Source organism: Globicephala melas, chromosome 10 (assembly GCF_963455315.2).
Source record: "Globicephala melas chromosome 10, mGloMel1.2, whole genome shotgun sequence".
Lineage (NCBI taxonomy): Eukaryota > Metazoa > Chordata > Mammalia > Artiodactyla > Delphinidae > Globicephala > Globicephala melas.
Genome location: NC_083323.1, coordinates 57,070,564 through 57,079,136, shown reverse-complemented (window position 1 = coordinate 57,079,136; position 8,573 = coordinate 57,070,564). Strand labels below are relative to the sequence as shown.

Genomic DNA, 8,573 nt, shown 5'->3' with positions numbered 1-8,573 from the left:
TCGGCCACACCCCCTTCCCAACTACTTAAAAGGACACTCCAAAGCTCACGTTTCCCTACTTTGTGCTGGGGTGTTCCCGTCTGTGCAGTTCTACGTGGGTAAGGTAGAATGGTTCCGCCCTTCCGGTAACCGAGCAAGCCGCGAAGCCTAACTCACGTCGGGCCAGGATGAGAGAGAGGGTTCGGACAGTTGTTTTACTTACTATTTGGCGCTCGAATTGTGGACCCACTGTTTCACATAAGAGTACAACCATCGAACCCTGAAAGGGATATGTGTGTGTGTAGGCGGACTCAGGACCTCAGAGAATGAGAGCTGTAACTGACCTCGGGATGGTCTGACCCCCCCCCCCCCGCCCCACTTCAAATGAGACCTAAGGAGCCAAGCTTTGCTCAAAGCCACTCACTTATTCCCATTCAAGTCTTCCCCCGCTTTCTTCCCCTCCTCCCAATCCAGCCCTGCCCGCCTCGCTCCCCCTCCCTCACAATCCCAGCCTCAGTTTAGATGGATAGAGGTCTTTAAGGGTAGAGCTTCAGCTCTGTGGACTCTTGCTGCCCTCCCTCCTTGCTTTTAGGCCCCAGGCACCTTTCGCTCCTGGGCTCTCGTGAGCCTCCGGCTCAAGATACTAGGTGAGGGATATACATTTGTTCCCAAGAAGTGGGAGCTCCAGAAGGGCAGGTTTCAGCTCAGTATCAGGTCTTTTCCAGTGAGCTACAGCTGTCCACAGGTGACACGGGCTGCCTTGGGAGAAAGGGAGCTGTTCACGTCAAGGCTGGTGAGAGTATTGTCCAGTGAGATTGCACTGGGTGACTTCTGAGCTACTTCCAACCCCCGTAGTTTATGATTCAATGGAGCTCACCCTGCCAAGGAAGGAACTTTCAGGAAGGTCAGGATTTTTCTGGTCCCTGGGGGGGTGGGGGCAGCTGATGGCCTTCCTGCTGCAGTTCCCATTGCCCAACATGCACCAGGTCTCACTGGGGGTTGGAGGACAAGCAAGCGGGTCACATCTTAACTCACCAGGAACTATCAAACACCTGCTCCCCATAAGGACAGGTGAGGTTGTGATGTGTATGTGCCTGTGTGCCTTCACAGTGCTCACGTGTACCTGTTCCTTCTGTTCCTACACATACATACATAAAACCTTTTTATATAACACCATTTTAATGGAAATGCAGTTTTTCCAAAATGAAAGTAGCTGGTACAGATCTGAATGATGCTTATGTAACTTTAAACACTGAGTTTGGGTAGATCCTAATTCATTAACAGAAGGGGAAAGGGAGGAGTTCTCACATATTTACCTCCCATCTTTGTCAGAAGGTCAAAAGGTCATGAATAGAAAAGGATTTTTGAGGTAAATCTTTAATAGGTTGCTAGGGGGCCTTTTGGGGCCCTCCCCCCACCCTCTAGTGGGGTAGTTAAGCTGCTGCGGTGGGAGGAGGGGGGAGTGCAGGCAGGAGCTGAGGACTGAGGATTGAGGGGTACCTGCTCCCCCCCACCCCTCCCATCCCACTCTGTAGTGTTGGGCGGGACACTTCACCTCTCTACACTGTAATTTTCCTCCTCCATAGAGACAATCCCTCCCCCTTTTATAGTTTACAAAGTACTTTTCACATACATTTTCTGTCACATTTGATCTCTTATTGCTTCGAGGTTGACAGAGCAGATATGCCCATTTTGTAGATGAGGAAACAGGGTTTGGAAAGGTTAACTGACTCACCTAAGGTCTCACAGCTTGTTAAGAAGAGGAGGCAGGACTAGAAGTTGTCTTTTTATTTATCTATTTATTTATTTTTGACCACGCCACGCAGCTTGCGGGATCCTAGTTTCCGGACCAGGGACTGAAACTGGGCCCACGGCAGTGAAAGCGCTGACTCCCACTGGACTGCCAGGGAACTCCCTAGAAGTTCTCTTTTGACTTTAAGACTTGAATCTTGACACTTCACCTAGTTCCTTTCCTATCTATAAGATGGAGGAGATACCAGAACCTAGTCACTGTCCTTTCTTTTTTTTTTTTGGTCACTGTCTTTTCTTGCTAAGAACTCTGACTGCATCACCTCCTCTGGGAAGCCCTCCCAGATACCCACTCTCAAGCCAGAGCTTTATAGCCTCCTACGTACTCTCTCAGAGCACTTAGCATCATTTCTTGCAGATAGTTTGCTTACAGACTTCCCCACCAGAAGATGGATTAAGACTGTATTATTCATTTTGGATGTAGCATAGTGCCTGACACAGAGCAGGCAGACTTTCTTTATGTATTTGTGAGTCTATGTCTTAACCAGTGCTCTGAACCAGGGGTTCAGTAAGACACACAGCAAGAAATACATTTTTTGTTGTGAGATAACTGAAACAAAAGTTCCATGGGACAATACTTATCCTTGCTATGTGCATGCACTCTGATACTTTCTATTTATTGTATTCTGTTTTTTTAAGATGCTGGTCATGACTCTCTAAATGGATCTCATGACCCACCACCAGGTTGTGACCCATAGTTGGAACCACACTGCTTTCATCTCTGTGTGCTGTGGACGCCTTCCGTGTGTACGGCTCTAGCTGTCCCTGAAAGATACAGAGGAGGTGGCCCTCAAGTACCTCTTGCTCTGAGGTCAAAGAAAGGTTCATTTTTAAGAAAACACACAGAACCCTTCTAAGACCAGAGGCACTGGGGTGCTAATAGAACCAAGGGCAGAGGAGTGAGACAACGGAAGGTCCCTGTGAAGCCTGGTGAGCACCTCTGTGCCCCCAGAAACTACAAAAGCAATGGCAGCTTTACTGGAGCCTGGAACACAGACAGGCAGGGCTTGCACTCTTGATGCCATGGGCTTCTCACTGCTCTGTCCCCAGATTACAGGTCTTTAGCCCAGAAAGCTGTCTGGGGTCATGATGGGCATCTTTCCTACAGTTAAGGGGGTTGGGGAAGTGGGAGGCCTAACTTCTGCCTCAAACAGCCTCAGAAATACCCTCCTCCCTCCAGGCCCTGGGCCAGTTGCTGGTTGTGTGACTTTGGGTGGGCCCCATTTAATTAGGTTCAAGGGTGACAGCTGAGGCCAGGGCTCTCAGGGCCTAACACCTCTCCCAAGAGAAAGCTTACAAACTATCTCTGGTCACCTACCTGTGTCTTCCCCGTATCTTACCTTTACCTCTACCGGAAGGCTGTTGAGAGGCAATCTGGAAGCAACGGCCCCTTCCTGCCCCTACCGCCACCTGAATGCAGGCAGTGGGGTAGTGAGGGTGTGGCTCAAAGGAGTGCCATTCCTGTCTCCCATGGCTCCTCCGGTTGGACTGGCTGTTCCTGAGCCAAGGTTTGGGAAAGGGAAATAGCTGAAGGAGCTTCCTCCATGGGAGGTGCACGCTTACTCCAGAGCCCTGCCCCTTTCCCCACAGAAAATAAACACAGGGTTGGGCGGAGACAGACCTTTCCTGACCCTCTGATGTCATTGAAATGTTCCATTAAAATGTTTTAAGAAAATTTTTATTACAAACAGAACACATCCATGTTCTTGCTTTCTCTGATTGTTCCTGGCAGAGTCTCAGTTCCGTTTTGTATTGTAACTGGGAAGGTGGGGTCTCAGCACCAGGGTTCCGGACCCCTGTGCCCTCCTGCCACAAGGCTTTTGCCTGGCTGTTTCAGGCAAGGTCCTGGGGGTGAGGTGGGGTGGGATGCAAAGACAGATCTGGTGACAGTGACTGAACAGTTGTGGGGGGTGCCAGATGTGGAGGCTGGGGAGGGAGGGAGGAGCCAGTGGTGGTGAGTATAGCTTCTAGGTAGAGTAGCCGGGGGAACCTCACTGGGGCTTCAGATTTGGGATGATGCATTCTGCAAGGTGCAGGCATGTTCATCATCCCAACCCTACCACTTAGTTATTGAACCTCTTGATTTAGTTTCCTCATCTTAAAATGGGGATAATGTTAGTACCTACTTCATAGAGCACTGTGACGATTAAATGAGATAATATGCAAAGCAATGAGCGCCTGAAACACCGGAGGTGCTCAATAGATATCACTCTCATCCTCATCAAGCTTGCCTTCTGCATCCATCATCTGCCCAGTTCCCCACGCCAGAAACCTGAGGTCACCCAAGACTCCTCCTCCCCACTCATACCCACCCCCACAATCCATCCTGAGGCCAAGTGGCTCTTCCCCTCGCAAGTATTTGTCAGGCCTTTTCATTCTCCCCATTCCCACTACCTCTCTCTCAGGGGACGCTGGCATCAAGCTCTCTCCTCCTCTAGGGCCCAAATCCAAATCCATCCCCAGCTCTCCTAGAAGATGATGCAAATCTGATCCTGGCTATATGGAATGATTCAGCAGTTCCCCACGACTTTCAGAACAAGCACAGATGCCTGGCTCTGGCTCCTGGTGGCTTACCCCACCCATCTCGCACACCTTCCCCACACTCACCCGTGATTCCGTCCGGAGGAAAGAGGCACCTGTGATTCTTTGGCACCGTGTGCTTCCACGCTTTTGCAAAGGCCGGTCTTTCTGCCTGCGTGCCCTTCCCCCTCCGGTGTGTGATGACTCCTCAACCTTTAACATACAATTCAAGTGCCACCTCTTCCTCAAATCCTCCCAGGTCCCCAGCGGGACTTAGATGCTTCTCTGTGCTCCTGTATTTTCATTCTGGTTTACTTGACGGTTGCCCCCACTCCAGAGTAAGCTCCTTTGAGGGCAGGCACTGTCTTTTTTCCTCCACTCCCCTCATGCCCTCACAGAGTGGCAAACAGTAGGCTCTGTTGGAAGCCAGTCCCGCTGGGCACTTTCCTCCCCGGGCACTGCCGGTCTCCCGGGCCAGTGAGCCAGGGAAGCTCGGAGGCAGAACGCCAGCCTCCTAGACACTTTCTCCACCACCCAGGACAGGGAGTCCCAGACCCGGAGCGGAGCCTCGGAGCCTGACGGCCACCACAGGCACAAGAGTCTGGAACTCGGAAGTCTGGTCACATCTAACCCGGGCTTTGCAAACGAGGCCGGAGCCGACTGAGGCTTGGTGAAACCGACAGACACACCTCGCCCAGCACTCAGAAAGGGCGCGTGCCGTGGACGAACCCGCAGCAGGGTAGACCCTCGACCCTCCCACCCCACAGGCAGTATGTGAGCGTGTAAGATAAGGACAAATGAAACTATTTGGGACAGGAGCCGCCGGGCCTGGCCGGGATTTCGGCCTCCCTAGATCCCGGTTCCTCGGGAGCACTGCCTCCCCTCCCCCCACCTAGTCCTGGGAGGCCACGTGACCTGCGCCCCCAGGAGCCACTAATCGCCTGGCTCCGTCCCTTCTCCTAAATAGGGAAGCGACAAGAGTAGATCGAGTTTCTCGGCCCGTATTTACAGGTTTCCTGGACGAAGCCAAACCACCTCCTTCCCTCGCTCCCCCAGCGCGCGCACTGGGGAAAGGAGAGAAGGGCCCCCTCCCGCGCCCCACCCCCACCCCTCCAGTCCTCCGAGCCGCGGGTGCGGCCACTACTTTCTCCCTCCCTCTTCCCTCCCTCCCTCCCTCCGCAGCCGCTCCGCCGGCCCCTCTGGGGGCAAAGCAGAGGTTGCCGCATTCCAAACCCCGGACGGCCCTTTGAGGTCACGTGGCGCGATGGGGGTGGGGCGGCAGGACGCCCCTGACCTAGGCTGGCGACCTAGAGGCTTTGCAGTGAAGCGGATCCTGGTGCCTTCTCCCCAGGCCTCTTGGAGGCCAGCTTCGTTTGGGGAGTGATGCAAGGCGGATTTTTACCCTCCAGCGCCTACTGTGTGCCTGGCCGGTGCTGAGTACTCACGCTTCTTACCTCCAGGCCTCCCTGCACCCAGGCAGGGGGCTCACGCCTTTCCCACTGGAAACACTGGCCGGGAGTCACCAAGGCAAAATGGATAGGGAGGTGAGAGACTGGCTTAGTTTATGCCAAGGGTCTTTGTTAGGCCCAAGTCCAGAGCTAACCGTGTCCCCTCTGCGTAGCCTGGGACCCAGCCTGACCTCTGAGAGCTGTACTTAGGGCCCCGGGGACAAGAAAACTTAAGAGGGGTGTGCTTTCCTTCCGGGCTGTGCAGACAGTCTCTGAAGTGCTCCGTCAATTTTAGTGTGAACTCAGTTGGAAATCCCTTTCCTGGAGCTAAACCTGGTCCCGTGAAGGGGCCTTGGCTGCCTTATGAGGTCAAGGCAGGAGTGGGTAGACGGGAAGTTGAGGCACTGGCCACAGCCAACTTGCCTGAGAAGTTTGACCTTGTAGGGGAGGGAGAGTATGGAGGGTAGAATGGAGATGACAGGAGGGAGGCATATTTTGGATGGAGGGGGAGGTCCGCGTCTGAATATTTATTACTCTTTCAAATCTTTATTGAGCCCTTACTAAATGTGAATCACGTGTTTAGCCATTGGCATGATCATCGGCTATTTTACCAGTCACAGGTCCTGACCTGGAGCTAGAGTGATTAAGAATGAATTCCTGTCCTCATCGAGCTTACAGTCTAGCGGGAAAGCTAAACAAGTGAGGGACATTTACAGAGCAGTGTGCTAAGAGCGACAGTGGGGACGCAGAGTTGTAGGAAAACACAGAGGAAGAGCATTTAGCCCAGACTAGGTTGGGAAGGAGGATGGCTATGGAGTAAGTGTTATCTCTGCCGAGGGCTGAAGTTTAAACTATCCTATATAGGTTGGGGTGAGAGTGGAATAGGAAAGAGTAACCTTACAGGTAGAGGGCACGCACGGTGCATGTGAAGTCCCAGAAGCTCGTTCTGGACCGTGGAGTACAGCCACCCTGTGAATGGCTGACAGAACAGGAGGAGATGGAGAGAGTGCATTTGGGAGAAGAGGGCTGAGCTGATGAGTAATGCCCATCTGGGGGGGGATGAGGTTGGGGAGACCCTTGCTCCTCTGAGTATACAGAGTTCCTCAGGCATTCTGTAGTGGAGGATGTGACACCTCCTTTTATAGTTGCTTTATAAAATTAATTTTTTTTTATCGAGCTAATACAAACACATCGCTTACAAATCAAGTCATTCTAAAGGGCTTGGAATAAACACAGAAGTCCCACTGGCGTTTCTCCCAATTTTAATCCTACTCCCCAGGGGCAACCGCTTTCAACTCGTTTAGCTGTGTCTTCTGGTATTTCCTTCCTTATTTCTAAATAATATATGTACTGCCATTCTGGGTTCATTTATCTAATTTGTTGACTCCCTGTCTTGGTAGATGAGGGTTTTGATTCTCTTCCTTGCCTCTTTCCCTCTTCCCACTCCCATTATGTTTATATCACAATTTAGGGTTAAATCCATGTTCAGTGATCTCGTTATTGACTTTGAAAATATTGTTTACTTTTGAGGCAAGTATGCTGGTTCCATTTCCTTTTCTAATATAACTTTTTGTTGTGTGCTCTGTTTACATTTCCTTTCTTGTACTACTTTTTTGTTTTTCCTGGAGTTAATTGCCTCATTTTTTATTTGCTTGGTTTTCTTTGAATCTCTGACTCCATCTTCCCACACCCTTCAACAGCTCTGTAAAACATCTTCTCAGTACAGTTTTGCATATGGCCAAACCTGTCATATAATCTTATTGGTTCTGTTTTGTTTCTCCTTGGAGACATTTGTCCTTTGGTGCTCCATCCTTCTGCTTTTCTCTGGATGCGTTGCTCTTGAGGCCTGTAGCACACCTGTCACCCTGGGACTTCTCATGGCCAGTAATTAAGAATTCACTTTGCCCTTTTCCTCTTTCAGGGACCCAGTGTCTTCCTCTTCCTCGGTTTACTTCGTTGTTTGGATGAAGCACATCCTCCAGTAGCTTCCTGAGAAAGAATGCCTGGGAGGTAACAGTTTAGAGACTTTTGCCTACCTAAAATGGTTTTATCCCACCCTCACTCTTTCTTTTCCTTTCCTTTCCCTTCCTTCCTTCTTTTCTTTCTTTCTTTTTTAATATTTATTTATTTGGCTGCGCCGGGTCTTAGATGCAGCATGCAGGATCTTTGTTGCATCATGTGGGATCTTTAGTTGGGGCATATGGGATCTTTAGTTGCAGCGTGCAGGATCTAGTTCCCTAACCAGGGATTGAACTTAGACCCCCTGCTTTGGGAGTGCGCAGTCTCAACCGCTGGACCATCAGGGAAGTCCCTCCCTCAGCTTTTTTTTTTTTTTTTTTTTTTTTGGTGGTAAGCGGGCCTCACTGTTGTGGCCTCTCCCGTTGCGGAGCACAAGCTCCGGACGCGCAGGCTCAGTGGCCATGGCTCGCGGGCCCAGCCGCTCCGTGGCATGTGGGATCTTCCCGGACTGGGGCACGAACCCGTGTCCCCTAAGTCGGTAGGCGGACTCTCAACCACTGCGCCACCAGGGAAGCCCCCTCCCTCAGCTTTTGATCCCACTCCTTCTTCTCCCCCTGACCCCCCGCAAAGTCCAGAATCTCTCTGTTTCAATACTGTATCTCCAGAATCGATCTTCCTGTCTCCTGCATGAGTGGGGAAGGGGACACAATAAATCACTTCATTGCGCTGGGTACCACTGAGTTTCCTGACGATCAAATTGCACTTTAAGTAGGTCTTTGAACAAGCCCCCAGCTTTTAGACCCCTGCCTTCTAGTTTACTCACTCCTTCCAATTCCTAGCCTCTCTGAGGGGAGTGTC

At 51.2% G+C, this 8,573-nt stretch overlaps 1 long non-coding RNA gene across 1 annotated transcript; it reads right to left on the bottom strand.

Annotated features, from left to right (window-relative positions):
* Positions 1-38: 38 nt before the first annotated feature.
* Positions 39-4,826, bottom strand: LOC132597972 (uncharacterized). The gene is made up of 3 exons (XR_009565526.1): positions 4,396-4,826; positions 583-734; positions 39-259 (listed from the first exon to the last, which is right to left on the bottom strand). It is a non-coding gene; the product is annotated as an uncharacterized lncRNA (long non-coding RNA).
* Between the last annotated feature and the right edge of the window lie 3,747 nt (positions 4,827-8,573).